Raw genomic sequence first — 14,044 nt, 5'->3', positions numbered from 1 at the left:
GAGGGGGGCTTTCTCAGAGGGCTTTTTACAGTTTTTCTATTCCCAATTAGCCGTTTAAGTGTACTTATTGAAAGTAGTAATTCTTTCATAGGCCGCCCTTTCTTAGTATTTGACGTTCCTTATATTGCGGTATGAGGCTTCGCAGTAGGTTGCAAACATTCATCACCCATGACTGTCCCCAATTGAGCTCAGAAGCTCAATGTCTATCATGACCTCTCTTTTAGAATGTCCAAGAGCAAGCAAACTATTCCTCCAGGAGAGGGCGCCAACAGACTACTAAAGAGATCATCATTACTCAAAGAAAACCCCAAAAACCAATGCATGATAGGAATAAACAGGTAACTTTCTTTGGAGTGGAAGCGGAGAGATCGCACCAGATGCCAATTCTAGATGTTATCACACCTGTGGTCACTGCAGCAGCAGGTGAATCCACTTTGTCCAAAAGGGATCTATTCCATTCAATTGCAAATGATCTAGATAAGACAGAGAACTGCAGCACGGGGACATAGCCGAGTTGGTCAGGTTGAGTGGTGATGAGTTTGCTATTTGGATGAATAAAGAAAGTCAAAAGTGTGAAAGATAAAAAACAAAAGGAGGAAGTGTGAAAAGTGAATGGGCCAAATTGAGGTGCATATGAAGACGTATGCTTTCTTCCAATTCATTAAATCGGGCTAATATGAATCAGGTGAATTGAGTTCTGCTTTTGGAAACTGGGTTAAGAAGGGGTGCACCGTTCCTGGAGGTACTGCAATACCAGGTCAATGCGTGGAGTGGACAGAGCAAGCTCTTTTTCCATCTCCCTGTTCTAAAAATCCATTTAATATATGGTCCCCAGATAGGGGACGTATCAGATATTAAACTGATAAGAACAGATACTACACTTGATCTTAGCCAAAAGGCCGAGAAGCGATAACCAGAATTAGTTTGGGCCTCGAGTGGCACCCTGGCCTATGCCGGACACATCTTAGGGAGAGAGAGCGAGAGGGAGACAAACCCACGCCTACACAAGACATTTTGTCACCCAAGCCAACCCTTGAAAAGGCTGCTTTGCAGAGCCAAAACAAGAAGAATGGTGCGTTTTGCAGCCGCCGCCCACTGCAATGAATCTGAATAACTCCTCCTTTAGGGCGCAAGCAACTCCCCTCCCCCTTGCAGTCTTTCCAATTCACGATACAAAAAGACGGACAGGACAGGTTGCCTGACTTTCCGTCACTGCCACCCTTTGCCATCCTTACCCGTAGAAAGCCCTTTCATCATCCCCAAACCCTAATCTTTTCCCTTTCCTTCCCAGCCCCCAAACCCTGCCCTCTGTACCTTTCTCACCACCCGCTTCCCTTCTCCTGTCATCCCCCTACCACCCGGGAAAAAAAGAGATTGCCCCCTCCTTCCACTAGCCCACCCTCCCACCCAAAGAACAACTTCTTCTGCGCAGCTTGTTTTCTAGGCAGCAGCGCTATTGTGATGTCATCGGGGGGCATTGTGACAAGCCGCCAGTGTTCCGTCTCTTCATGTTGTGCACAGTTCAAACGGAAAATACATCAACAGGCAGACTACAGAAAAGCTTACTATCAAAGGTTAGAGGGGGGCTTTCTCAGAGGGCTTTTTACAGTTTTTCTATTCCCAATTAGCCGTTTAAGTGTACTTATTGAAAGTAGTAATTCTTTCATAGGCCGCCCTTTCTTAGTATTTGACGTTCCTTATATTGCGGTATGAGGCTTCGCAGTAGGTTGCAAACATTCATCACCCATGACTGTCCCCAATTGAGCTCAGAAGCTCAATGTCTATCATGACCTCTCTTTTAGAATGTCCAAGAGCAAGCAAACTATTCCTCCAGGAGAGGGCGCCAACAGACTACTAAAGAGATCATCATTACTCAAAGAAAACCCCAAAAACCAATGCATGATAGGAATAAACAGGTAACTTTCTTTGGAGTGGAAGCGGAGAGATCGCACCAGATGCCAATTCTAGATGTTATCACACCTGTGGTCACTGCAGCAGCAGGTGAATCCACTTTGTCCAAAAGGGATCTATTCCATTCAATTGCAAATGATCTAGATAAGACAGAGAACTGCAGCACGGGGACATAGCCGAGTTGGTCAGGTTGAGTGGTGATGAGTTTGCTATTTGGATGAATAAAGAAAGTCAAAAGTGTGAAAGATAAAAAACAAAAGGAGGAAGTGTGAAAAGTGAATGGGCCAAATTGAGGTGCATATGAAGACGTATGCTTTCTTCCAATTCATTAAATCGGGCTAATATGAATCAGGTGAATTGAGTTCTGCTTTTGGAAACTGGGTTAAGAAGGGGTGCACCGTTCCTGGAGGTACTGCAATACCAGGTCAATGCGTGGAGTGGACAGAGCAAGCTCTTTTTCCATCTCCCTGTTCTAAAAATCCATTTAATATATGGTCCCCAGATAGGGGACGTATCAGATATTAAACTGATAAGAACAGATACTACACTTGATCTTAGCCAAAAGGCCGAGAAGCGATAACCAGAATTGGTTTGGGCCTCGAGTGGCACCCTGGCCTATGCCGGACACATCTTAGGGAGAGAGAGCGAGAGGGAGACAAACCCACGCCTACACAAGACATTTTGTCACCCAAGCCAACCCTTGAAAAGGCTGCTTTGCAGAGCCAAAACAAGAAGAATGGTGCGTTTTGCAGCCGCCGCCCACTGCAATGAATCTGAATAACTCCTCCTTTAGGGCGCAAGCAACTCCCCTCCCCCTTGCAGTCTTTCCAATTCACGATACAAAAAGACGGACAGGACAGGTTGCCTGACTTTCCGTCACTGCCACCCTTTGCCATCCTTACCCGTAGAAAGCCCTTTCATCATCCCCAAACCCTAATCTTTTCCCTTTCCTTCCCAGCCCCCAAACCCTGCCCTCTGTACCTTTCTCACCACCCGCTTCCCTTCTCCTGTCATCCCCCTACCACCCGGGAAAAAAAGAGATTGCCCCCTCCTTCCACTAGCCCACCCTCCCACCCAAAGAACAACTTCTTCTGCGCAGCTTGTTTTCTAGGCAGCAGCGCTATTGTGATGTCATCGGGGGGCATTGTGACAAGCCGCCAGTGTTCCGTCTCTTCATGTTGTGCACAGTTCAAACGGAAAATACATCAACAGGCAGACTACAGAAAAGCTTACTATCAAAGGTTAGAGGGGGGCTTTCTCAGAGGGCTTTTTACAGTTTTTCTATTCCCAATTAGCCGTTTAAGTGTACTTATTGAAAGTAGTAATTCTTTCATAGGCCGCCCTTTCTTAGTATTTGACGTTCCTTATATTGCGGTATGAGGCTTCGCAGTAGGTTGCAAACATTCATCACCCATGACTGTCCCCAATTGAGCTCAGAAGCTCAATGTCTATCATGACCTCTCTTTTAGAATGTCCAAGAGCAAGCAAACTATTCCTCCAGGAGAGGGCGCCAACAGACTACTAAAGAGATCATCATTACTCAAAGAAAACCCCAAAAACCAATGCATGATAGGAATAAACAGGTAACTTTCTTTGGAGTGGAAGCGGAGAGATCGCACCAGATGCCAATTCTAGATGTTATCACACCTGTGGTCACTGCAGCAGCAGGTGAATCCACTTTGTCCAAAAGGGATCTATTCCATTCAATTGCAAATGATCTAGATAAGACAGAGAACTGCAGCACGGGGACATAGCCGAGTTGGTCAGGTTGAGTGGTGATGAGTTTGCTATTTGGATGAATAAAGAAAGTCAAAAGTGTGAAAGATAAAAAACAAAAGGAGGAAGTGTGAAAAGTGAATGGGCCAAATTGAGGTGCATATGAAGACGTATGCTTTCTTCCAATTCATTAAATCGGGCTAATATGAATCAGGTGAATTGAGTTCTGCTTTTGGAAACTGGGTTAAGAAGGGGTGCACCGTTCCTGGAGGTACTGCAATACCAGGTCAATGCGTGGAGTGGACAGAGCAAGCTCTTTTTCCATCTCCCTGTTCTAAAAATCCATTTAATATATGGTCCCCAGATAGGGGACGTATCAGATATTAAACTGATAAGAACAGATACTACACTTGATCTTAGCCAAAAGGCCGAGAAGCGATAACCAGAATTGGTTTGGGCCTCGAGTGGCACCCTGGCCTATGCCGGACACATCTTAGGGAGAGAGAGCGAGAGGGAGACAAACCCACGCCTACACAAGACATTTTGTCACCCAAGCCAACCCTTGAAAAGGCTGCTTTGCAGAGCCAAAACAAGAAGAATGGTGCGTTTTGCAGCCGCCGCCCACTGCAATGAATCTGAATAACTCCTCCTTTAGGGCGCAAGCAACTCCCCTCCCCCTTGCAGTCTTTCCAATTCACGATACAAAAAGACGGACAGGACAGGTTGCCTGACTTTCCGTCACTGCCACCCTTTGCCATCCTTACCCGTAGAAAGCCCTTTCATCATCCCCAAACCCTAATCTTTTCCCTTTCCTTCCCAGCCCCCAAACCCTGCCCTCTGTACCTTTCTCACCACCCGCTTCCCTTCTCCTGTCATCCCCCTACCACCCGGGAAAAAAAGAGATTGCCCCCTCCTTCCACTAGCCCACCCTCCCACCCAAAGAACAACTTCTTCTGCGCAGCTTGTTTTCTAGGCAGCAGCGCTATTGTGATGTCATCGGGGGGCATTGTGACAAGCCGCCAGTGTTCCGTCTCTTCATGTTGTGCACAGTTCAAACGGAAAATACATCAACAGGCAGACTACAGAAAAGCTTACTATCAAAGGTTAGAGGGGGGCTTTCTCAGAGGGCTTTTTACAGTTTTTCTATTCCCAATTAGCCGTTTAAGTGTACTTATTGAAAGTAGTAATTCTTTCATAGGCCGCCCTTTCTTAGTATTTGACGTTCCTTATATTGCGGTATGAGGCTTCGCAGTAGGTTGCAAACATTCATCACCCATGACTGTCCCCAATTGAGCTCAGAAGCTCAATGTCTATCATGACCTCTCTTTTAGAATGTCCAAGAGCAAGCAAACTATTCCTCCAGGAGAGGGCGCCAACAGACTACTAAAGAGATCATCATTACTCAAAGAAAACCCCAAAAACCAATGCATGATAGGAATAAACAGGTAACTTTCTTTGGAGTGGAAGCGGAGAGATCGCACCAGATGCCAATTCTAGATGTTATCACACCTGTGGTCACTGCAGCAGCAGGTGAATCCACTTTGTCCAAAAGGGATCTATTCCATTCAATTGCAAATGATCTAGATAAGACAGAGAACTGCAGCACGGGGACATAGCCGAGTTGGTCAGGTTGAGTGGTGATGAGTTTGCTATTTGGATGAATAAAGAAAGTCAAAAGTGTGAAAGATAAAAAACAAAAGGAGGAAGTGTGAAAAGTGAATGGGCCAAATTGAGGTGCATATGAAGACGTATGCTTTCTTCCAATTCATTAAATCGGGCTAATATGAATCAGGTGAATTGAGTTCTGCTTTTGGAAACTGGGTTAAGAAGGGGTGCACCGTTCCTGGAGGTACTGCAATACCAGGTCAATGCGTGGAGTGGACAGAGCAAGCTCTTTTTCCATCTCCCTGTTCTAAAAATCCATTTAATATATGGTCCCCAGATAGGGGACGTATCAGATATTAAACTGATAAGAACAGATTTTGATTTAATGAAGCTTTCCAAAGCACCGCAAAAAATGCATGACCGAAGTCACACCAAAAACAGTGCAAAGGCTAGGATTCGTGTGGACCCCTCCGTGAGGAGAGGGTCCCCAAAAATCAACCCCGTCCCTCCGAGCCAGAAGGCCACAGCAAGGGTCAGGGATCTTCGGTGCTCCCCCAAGCCGAAGCCTGGTTGAGCCTTGTCGTTGCTCCCAGCGTCCACCCAGGCATCTTACCCAAGTGGAGTAGAGAGCTACTAGTTGTTGGTTTTGCAGCCGAAACTGCCCGGACCGTCAACCGGTGTTGGTTTCTCAGCCCAAGGCTAACCGGACCTCCAACCGGGTGTTGGTTTCTCAGCCGAAGCTGACCCGGACCTCCAACCGGGTGTTGGTTTCTCAGCCGAAGCTGACCCAGACCTCCAACCGGGTGTTGGTTTCTCAGCCGAAGCTGACCCGGACCTCCAACCGGGTGTTGGTTTCTCAGCCCAAAGCTGAACGGACCTCCGACCATGATTATAAAAATTTCCCTTCCTAGCCAGAAGGCCGGGATAGAGCAATATGCTCAGAAAGTATGAAAGGGCAAGGTACGGTGTGCTACAGAGCCCAAGGCTCGCCGGGGTCCCAAGCCAGCAAGCTCAGACTCACTCCAGGGTCGTCAGTCCTGGGGCACATTGCACCATAGCCCCCACACTTACTCAGTCTAATAGCCTCGATCCTGGTAGGGCCATGTTTTCCTCTAGATGAATATACTATACATCAAGAGTACTAGCAAGCACAACCTTCCAGTGTGCATTGCATCTGCCGAGCCTCACAGATACTACACTTGATCTTAGCCAAAAGGCCGAGAAGCGATAACCAGAATTGGTTTGGGCCTCGAGTGGCACCCTGGCCTATGCCGGACACATCTTAGGGAGAGAGAGCGAGAGGGAGACAAACCCACGCCTACACAAGACATTTTGTCACCCAAGCCAACCCTTGAAAAGGCTGCTTTGCAGAGCCAAAACAAGAAGAATGGTGCGTTTTGCAGCCGCCGCCCACTGCAATGAATCTGAATAACTCCTCCTTTAGGGCGCAAGCAACTCCCCTCCCCCTTGCAGTCTTTCCAATTCACGATACAAAAAGACGGACAGGACAGGTTGCCTGACTTTCCGTCACTGCCACCCTTTGCCATCCTTACCCGTAGAAAGCCCTTTCATCATCCCCAAACCCTAATCTTTTCCCTTTCCTTCCCAGCCCCCAAACCCTGCCCTCTGTACCTTTCTCACCACCCGCTTCCCTTCTCCTGTCATCCCCCTACCACCCGGGAAAAAAAGAGATTGCCCCCTCCTTCCACTAGCCCACCCTCCCACCCAAAGAACAACTTCTTCTGCGCAGCTTGTTTTCTAGGCAGCAGCGCTATTGTGATGTCATCGGGGGGCATTGTGACAAGCCGCCAGTGTTCCGTCTCTTCATGTTGTGCACAGTTCAAACGGAAAATACATCAACAGGCAGACTACAGAAAAGCTTACTATCAAAGGTTAGAGGGGGGCTTTCTCAGAGGGCTTTTTACAGTTTTTCTATTCCCAATTAGCCGTTTAAGTGTACTTATTGAAAGTAGTAATTCTTTCATAGGCCGCCCTTTCTTAGTATTTGACGTTCCTTATATTGCGGTATGAGGCTTCGCAGTAGGTTGCAAACATTCATCACCCATGACTGTCCCCAATTGAGCTCAGAAGCTCAATGTCTATCATGACCTCTCTTTTAGAATGTCCAAGAGCAAGCAAACTATTCCTCCAGGAGAGGGCGCCAACAGACTACTAAAGAGATCATCATTACTCAAAGAAAACCCCAAAAACCAATGCATGATAGGAATAAACAGGTAACTTTCTTTGGAGTGGAAGCGGAGAGATCGCACCAGATGCCAATTCTAGATGTTATCACACCTGTGGTCACTGCAGCAGCAGGTGAATCCACTTTGTCCAAAAGGGATCTATTCCATTCAATTGCAAATGATCTAGATAAGACAGAGAACTGCAGCACGGGGACATAGCCGAGTTGGTCAGGTTGAGTGGTGATGAGTTTGCTATTTGGATGAATAAAGAAAGTCAAAAGTGTGAAAGATAAAAAACAAAAGGAGGAAGTGTGAAAAGTGAATGGGCCAAATTGAGGTGCATATGAAGACGTATGCTTTCTTCCAATTCATTAAATCGGGCTAATATGAATCAGGTGAATTGAGTTCTGCTTTTGGAAACTGGGTTAAGAAGGGGTGCACCGTTCCTGGAGGTACTGCAATACCAGGTCAATGCGTGGAGTGGACAGAGCAAGCTCTTTTTCCATCTCCCTGTTCTAAAAATCCATTTAATATATGGTCCCCAGATAGGGGACGTATCAGATATTAAACTGATAAGAACAGATACTACACTTGATCTTAGCCAAAAGGCCGAGAAGCGATAACCAGAATTGGTTTGGGCCTCGAGTGGCACCCTGGCCTATGCCGGACACATCTTAGGGAGAGAGAGCGAGAGGGAGACAAACCCACGCCTACACAAGACATTTTGTCACCCAAGCCAACCCTTGAAAAGGCTGCTTTGCAGAGCCAAAACAAGAAGAATGGTGCGTTTTGCAGCCGCCGCCCACTGCAATGAATCTGAATAACTCCTCCTTTAGGGCGCAAGCAACTCCCCTCCCCCTTGCAGTCTTTCCAATTCACGATACAAAAAGACGGACAGGACAGGTTGCCTGACTTTCCGTCACTGCCACCCTTTGCCATCCTTACCCGTAGAAAGCCCTTTCATCATCCCCAAACCCTAATCTTTTCCCTTTCCTTCCCAGCCCCCAAACCCTGCCCTCTGTACCTTTCTCACCACCCGCTTCCCTTCTCCTGTCATCCCCCTACCACCCGGGAAAAAAAGAGATTGCCCCCTCCTTCCACTAGCCCACCCTCCCACCCAAAGAACAACTTCTTCTGCGCAGCTTGTTTTCTAGGCAGCAGCGCTATTGTGATGTCATCGGGGGGCATTGTGACAAGCCGCCAGTGTTCCGTCTCTTCATGTTGTGCACAGTTCAAACGGAAAATACATCAACAGGCAGACTACAGAAAAGCTTACTATCAAAGGTTAGAGGGGGGCTTTCTCAGAGGGCTTTTTACAGTTTTTCTATTCCCAATTAGCCGTTTAAGTGTACTTATTGAAAGTAGTAATTCTTTCATAGGCCGCCCTTTCTTAGTATTTGACGTTCCTTATATTGCGGTATGAGGCTTCGCAGTAGGTTGCAAACATTCATCACCCATGACTGTCCCCAATTGAGCTCAGAAGCTCAATGTCTATCATGACCTCTCTTTTAGAATGTCCAAGAGCAAGCAAACTATTCCTCCAGGAGAGGGCGCCAACAGACTACTAAAGAGATCATCATTACTCAAAGAAAACCCCAAAAACCAATGCATGATAGGAATAAACAGGTAACTTTCTTTGGAGTGGAAGCGGAGAGATCGCACCAGATGCCAATTCTAGATGTTATCACACCTGTGGTCACTGCAGCAGCAGGTGAATCCACTTTGTCCAAAAGGGATCTATTCCATTCAATTGCAAATGATCTAGATAAGACAGAGAACTGCAGCACGGGGACATAGCCGAGTTGGTCAGGTTGAGTGGTGATGAGTTTGCTATTTGGATGAATAAAGAAAGTCAAAAGTGTGAAAGATAAAAAACAAAAGGAGGAAGTGTGAAAAGTGAATGGGCCAAATTGAGGTGCATATGAAGACGTATGCTTTCTTCCAATTCATTAAATCGGGCTAATATGAATCAGGTGAATTGAGTTCTGCTTTTGGAAACTGGGTTAAGAAGGGGTGCACCGTTCCTGGAGGTACTGCAATACCAGGTCAATGCGTGGAGTGGACAGAGCAAGCTCTTTTTCCATCTCCCTGTTCTAAAAATCCATTTAATATATGGTCCCCAGATAGGGGACGTATCAGATATTAAACTGATAAGAACAGATACTACACTTGATCTTAGCCAAAAGGCCGAGAAGCGATAACCAGAATTGGTTTGGGCCTCGAGTGGCACCCTGGCCTATGCCGGACACATCTTAGGGAGAGAGAGCGAGAGGGAGACAAACCCACGCCTACACAAGACATTTTGTCACCCAAGCCAACCCTTGAAAAGGCTGCTTTGCAGAGCCAAAACAAGAAGAATGGTGCGTTTTGCAGCCGCCGCCCACTGCAATGAATCTGAATAACTCCTCCTTTAGGGCGCAAGCAACTCCCCTCCCCCTTGCAGTCTTTCCAATTCACGATACAAAAAGACGGACAGGACAGGTTGCCTGACTTTCCGTCACTGCCACCCTTTGCCATCCTTACCCGTAGAAAGCCCTTTCATCATCCCCAAACCCTAATCTTTTCCCTTTCCTTCCCAGCCCCCAAACCCTGCCCTCTGTACCTTTCTCACCACCCGCTTCCCTTCTCCTGTCATCCCCCTACCACCCGGGAAAAAAAGAGATTGCCCCCTCCTTCCACTAGCCCACCCTCCCACCCAAAGAACAACTTCTTCTGCGCAGCTTGTTTTCTAGGCAGCAGCGCTATTGTGATGTCATCGGGGGGCATTGTGACAAGCCGCCAGTGTTCCGTCTCTTCATGTTGTGCACAGTTCAAACGGAAAATACATCAACAGGCAGACTACAGAAAAGCTTACTATCAAAGGTTAGAGGGGGGCTTTCTCAGAGGGCTTTTTACAGTTTTTCTATTCCCAATTAGCCGTTTAAGTGTACTTATTGAAAGTAGTAATTCTTTCATAGGCCGCCCTTTCTTAGTATTTGACGTTCCTTATATTGCGGTATGAGGCTTCGCAGTAGGTTGCAAACATTCATCACCCATGACTGTCCCCAATTGAGCTCAGAAGCTCAATGTCTATCATGACCTCTCTTTTAGAATGTCCAAGAGCAAGCAAACTATTCCTCCAGGAGAGGGCGCCAACAGACTACTAAAGAGATCATCATTACTCAAAGAAAACCCCAAAAACCAATGCATGATAGGAATAAACAGGTAACTTTCTTTGGAGTGGAAGCGGAGAGATCGCACCAGATGCCAATTCTAGATGTTATCACACCTGTGGTCACTGCAGCAGCAGGTGAATCCACTTTGTCCAAAAGGGATCTATTCCATTCAATTGCAAATGATCTAGATAAGACAGAGAACTGCAGCACGGGGACATAGCCGAGTTGGTCAGGTTGAGTGGTGATGAGTTTGCTATTTGGATGAATAAAGAAAGTCAAAAGTGTGAAAGATAAAAAACAAAAGGAGGAAGTGTGAAAAGTGAATGGGCCAAATTGAGGTGCATATGAAGACGTATGCTTTCTTCCAATTCATTAAATCGGGCTAATATGAATCAGGTGAATTGAGTTCTGCTTTTGGAAACTGGGTTAAGAAGGGGTGCACCGTTCCTGGAGGTACTGCAATACCAGGTCAATGCGTGGAGTGGACAGAGCAAGCTCTTTTTCCATCTCCCTGTTCTAAAAATCCATTTAATATATGGTCCCCAGATAGGGGACGTATCAGATATTAAACTGATAAGAACAGATTTTGATTTAATGAAGCTTTCCAAAGCACCACAAAAAATGCATGACCGAAGTCACACCAAAAACAGTGCAAAGGCTAGGATTCGTGTGGACCCCACCGTGAGGAGAGGGTCCCCAAAAATCAACCCCGTCCCTCCGAGCCAGAAGGCCACAGCAAGGGTCAGGGATCTTCGGTGCTCCCCCAAGCCGAAGCCTGGTTGAGCCTTGTCGTTGCTCCCAGCGTCCACCCAGGCATCTTACCCAAGTGGAGTAGAGAGCTACTAGTTGTTGGTTTCGCAGCCGAAACTGCCCGGACCGTCAACCGGTGTTGGTTTCTCAGCCCAAGGCTAACCGGACCTCCAACCGGGTGTTGGTTTCTCAGCCGAAGCTGACCCAGACCTCCAACCGGGTGTTGGTTTCTCAGCCGAAGCTGAGCCAGACCTCCAACCGGGTGTTAGTTTCTCAGCCCAAAGCTGACCAGACCTCCGACCGGGATTATAAAAATTTCCCTTCCTAGCCAGAAGGCCGGGATAGGGTAATATGCTCAAAAAGTATGGAAAGGCAAGGTACGGTGTGCTACAGAGCCCAAGGCTTGCCGGGGTCCCAAGCCAGCAAGCTCAGACTCACTCCAGGGTCGTCAGTCCTGGGTCACGTTGTACCATAGCCCCCCACCCTTACTCAGTCTAATAGCCTCGATCCTGGTAGGGCCATGTTTTCCTCTAGATGAATATACTATCCACCCAGAGTACTAGCAAGCGCAACCTTCCAGTGTGCATTGTATCATTGTACTAAGGTGGCCTGGAGCTTAAACCACCTCTTCGAACAACACTACACTTGATCTTAGCCAAAAGGCCGAGAAGCGATAACCAGAATTGGTTTGGGCCTCGAGTGGCACCCTGGCCTATGCCGGACACATCTTAGGGAGAGAGAGCGAGAGGGAGACAAACCCACGCCTACACAAGACATTTTGTCACCCAAGCCAACCCTTGAAAAGGCTGCTTTGCAGAGCCAAAACAAGAAGAATGGTGCGTTTTGCAGCCGCCGCCCACTGCAATGAATCTGAATAACTCCTCCTTTAGGGCGCAAGCAACTCCCCTCCCCCTTGCAGTCTTTCCAATTCACGATACAAAAAGACGGACAGGACAGGTTGCCTGACTTTCCGTCACTGCCACCCTTTGCCATCCTTACCCGTAGAAAGCCCTTTCATCATCCCCAAACCCTAATCTTTTCCCTTTCCTTCCCAGCCCCCAAACCCTGCCCTCTGTACCTTTCTCACCACCCGCTTCCCTTCTCCTGTCATCCCCCTACCACCCGGGAAAAAAAGAGATTGCCCCCTCCTTCCACTAGCCCACCCTCCCACCCAAAGAACAACTTCTTCTGCGCAGCTTGTTTTCTAGGCAGCAGCGCTATTGTGATGTCATCGGGGGGCATTGTGACAAGCCGCCAGTGTTCCGTCTCTTCATGTTGTGCACAGTTCAAACGGAAAATACATCAACAGGCAGACTACAGAAAAGCTTACTATCAAAGGTTAGAGGGGGGCTTTCTCAGAGGGCTTTTTACAGTTTTTCTATTCCCAATTAGCCGTTTAAGTGTACTTATTGAAAGTAGTAATTCTTTCATAGGCCGCCCTTTCTTAGTATTTGACGTTCCTTATATTGCGGTATGAGGCTTCGCAGTAGGTTGCAAACATTCATCACCCATGACTGTCCCCAATTGAGCTCAGAAGCTCAATGTCTATCATGACCTCTCTTTTAGAATGTCCAAGAGCAAGCAAACTATTCCTCCAGGAGAGGGCGCCAACAGACTACTAAAGAGATCATCATTACTCAAAGAAAACCCCAAAAACCAATGCATGATAGGAATAAACAGGTAACTTTCTTTGGAGTGGAAGCGGAGAGATCGCACCAGATGCCAATTCTAGATGTTATCACACCTGTGGTCACTGCAGCAGCAGGTGAATCCACTTTGTCCAAAAGGGATCTATTCCATTCAATTGCAAATGATCTAGATAAGACAGAGAACTGCAGCACGGGGACATAGCCGAGTTGGTCAGGTTGAGTGGTGATGAGTTTGCTATTTGGATGAATAAAGAAAGTCAAAAGTGTGAAAGATAAAAAACAAAAGGAGGAAGTGTGAAAAGTGAATGGGCCAAATTGAGGTGCATATGAAGACGTATGCTTTCTTCCAATTCATTAAATCGGGCTAATATGAATCAGGTGAATTGAGTTCTGCTTTTGGAAACTGGGTTAAGAAGGGGTGCACCGTTCCTGGAGGTACTGCAATACCAGGTCAATGCGTGGAGTGGACAGAGCAAGCTCTTTTTCCATCTCCCTGTTCTAAAAATCCATTTAATATATGGTCCCCAGATAGGGGACGTATCAGATATTAAACTGATAAGAACAGATACTACACTTGATCTTAGCCAAAAGGCCGAGAAGCGATAACCAGAATTGGTTTGGGCCTCGAGTGGCACCCTGGCCTATGCCGGACACATCTTAGGGAGAGAGAGCGAGAGGGAGACAAACCCACGCCTACACAAGACATTTTGTCACCCAAGCCAACCCTTGAAAAGGCTGCTTTGCAGAGCCAAAACAAGAAGAATGGTGCGTTTTGCAGCCGCCGCCCACTGCAATGAATCTGAATAACTCCTCCTTTAGGGCGCAAGCAACTCCCCTCCCCCTTGCAGTCTTTCCAATTCACGATACAAAAAGACGGACAGGACAGGTTGCCTGACTTTCCGTCACTGCCACCCTTTGCCATCCTTACCCGTAGAAAGCCCTTTCATCATCCCCAAACCCTAATCTTTTCCCTTTCCTTCCCAGCCCCCAAACCCTGCCCTCTGTACCTTTCTCACCACCCGCTTCCCTTCTCCTGTCATCCCCCTACCACCCGGGAAAAAAAGAGATTGCC

General features: G+C 47.2%; 8 non-coding genes and 1 pseudogene across 8 annotated transcripts; all 9 read right to left on the bottom strand.

Annotated features, from left to right (window-relative positions):
- Positions 1–720: 720 nt before the first annotated feature.
- LOC142271886 (U2 spliceosomal RNA) lies at positions 721–911 on the bottom strand. The gene has a single exon (XR_012736859.1). It is a non-coding gene; the product is annotated as a U2 spliceosomal RNA (small nuclear RNA).
- A 1,387-nt stretch (positions 912–2,298) lies between these two features.
- On the bottom strand, positions 2,299–2,489 carry LOC142271933 (U2 spliceosomal RNA). Its single transcript, XR_012736897.1, has one exon. It is a non-coding gene; the product is annotated as a U2 spliceosomal RNA (small nuclear RNA).
- Positions 2,490–3,876: 1,387 nt separating this feature from the next.
- LOC142271921 (U2 spliceosomal RNA) lies at positions 3,877–4,067 on the bottom strand. Its single transcript, XR_012736891.1, has one exon. It is a non-coding gene; the product is annotated as a U2 spliceosomal RNA (small nuclear RNA).
- A 1,387-nt stretch (positions 4,068–5,454) lies between these two features.
- Positions 5,455–5,650, bottom strand: LOC142271927 (U2 spliceosomal RNA). The gene has a single exon (XR_012736895.1). It is a non-coding gene; the product is annotated as a U2 spliceosomal RNA (small nuclear RNA).
- A 684-nt stretch (positions 5,651–6,334) lies between these two features.
- Positions 6,335–6,461, bottom strand: LOC142271934 (U2 spliceosomal RNA; annotated as a pseudogene).
- Positions 6,462–7,848: 1,387 nt separating this feature from the next.
- On the bottom strand, positions 7,849–8,039 carry LOC142271909 (U2 spliceosomal RNA). The gene has a single exon (XR_012736880.1). It is a non-coding gene; the product is annotated as a U2 spliceosomal RNA (small nuclear RNA).
- Positions 8,040–9,426: 1,387 nt separating this feature from the next.
- LOC142271897 (U2 spliceosomal RNA) lies at positions 9,427–9,617 on the bottom strand. The gene has a single exon (XR_012736869.1). It is a non-coding gene; the product is annotated as a U2 spliceosomal RNA (small nuclear RNA).
- Positions 9,618–11,004: 1,387 nt separating this feature from the next.
- On the bottom strand, positions 11,005–11,200 carry LOC142271925 (U2 spliceosomal RNA). Its single transcript, XR_012736893.1, has one exon. It is a non-coding gene; the product is annotated as a U2 spliceosomal RNA (small nuclear RNA).
- A 2,185-nt stretch (positions 11,201–13,385) lies between these two features.
- Positions 13,386–13,576, bottom strand: LOC142271884 (U2 spliceosomal RNA). The gene has a single exon (XR_012736858.1). It is a non-coding gene; the product is annotated as a U2 spliceosomal RNA (small nuclear RNA).
- Between the last annotated feature and the right edge of the window lie 468 nt (positions 13,577–14,044).

This window comes from Anomaloglossus baeobatrachus, unplaced genomic scaffold (genome assembly GCF_048569485.1).
Source record: "Anomaloglossus baeobatrachus isolate aAnoBae1 unplaced genomic scaffold, aAnoBae1.hap1 Scaffold_3405, whole genome shotgun sequence".
NCBI classification, from domain to species: domain Eukaryota; kingdom Metazoa; phylum Chordata; class Amphibia; order Anura; family Aromobatidae; genus Anomaloglossus; species Anomaloglossus baeobatrachus.
The sequence above is the reverse complement of the archived record's forward strand: the minus strand, read 5'-3'. Positions and strand labels throughout refer to the sequence as shown.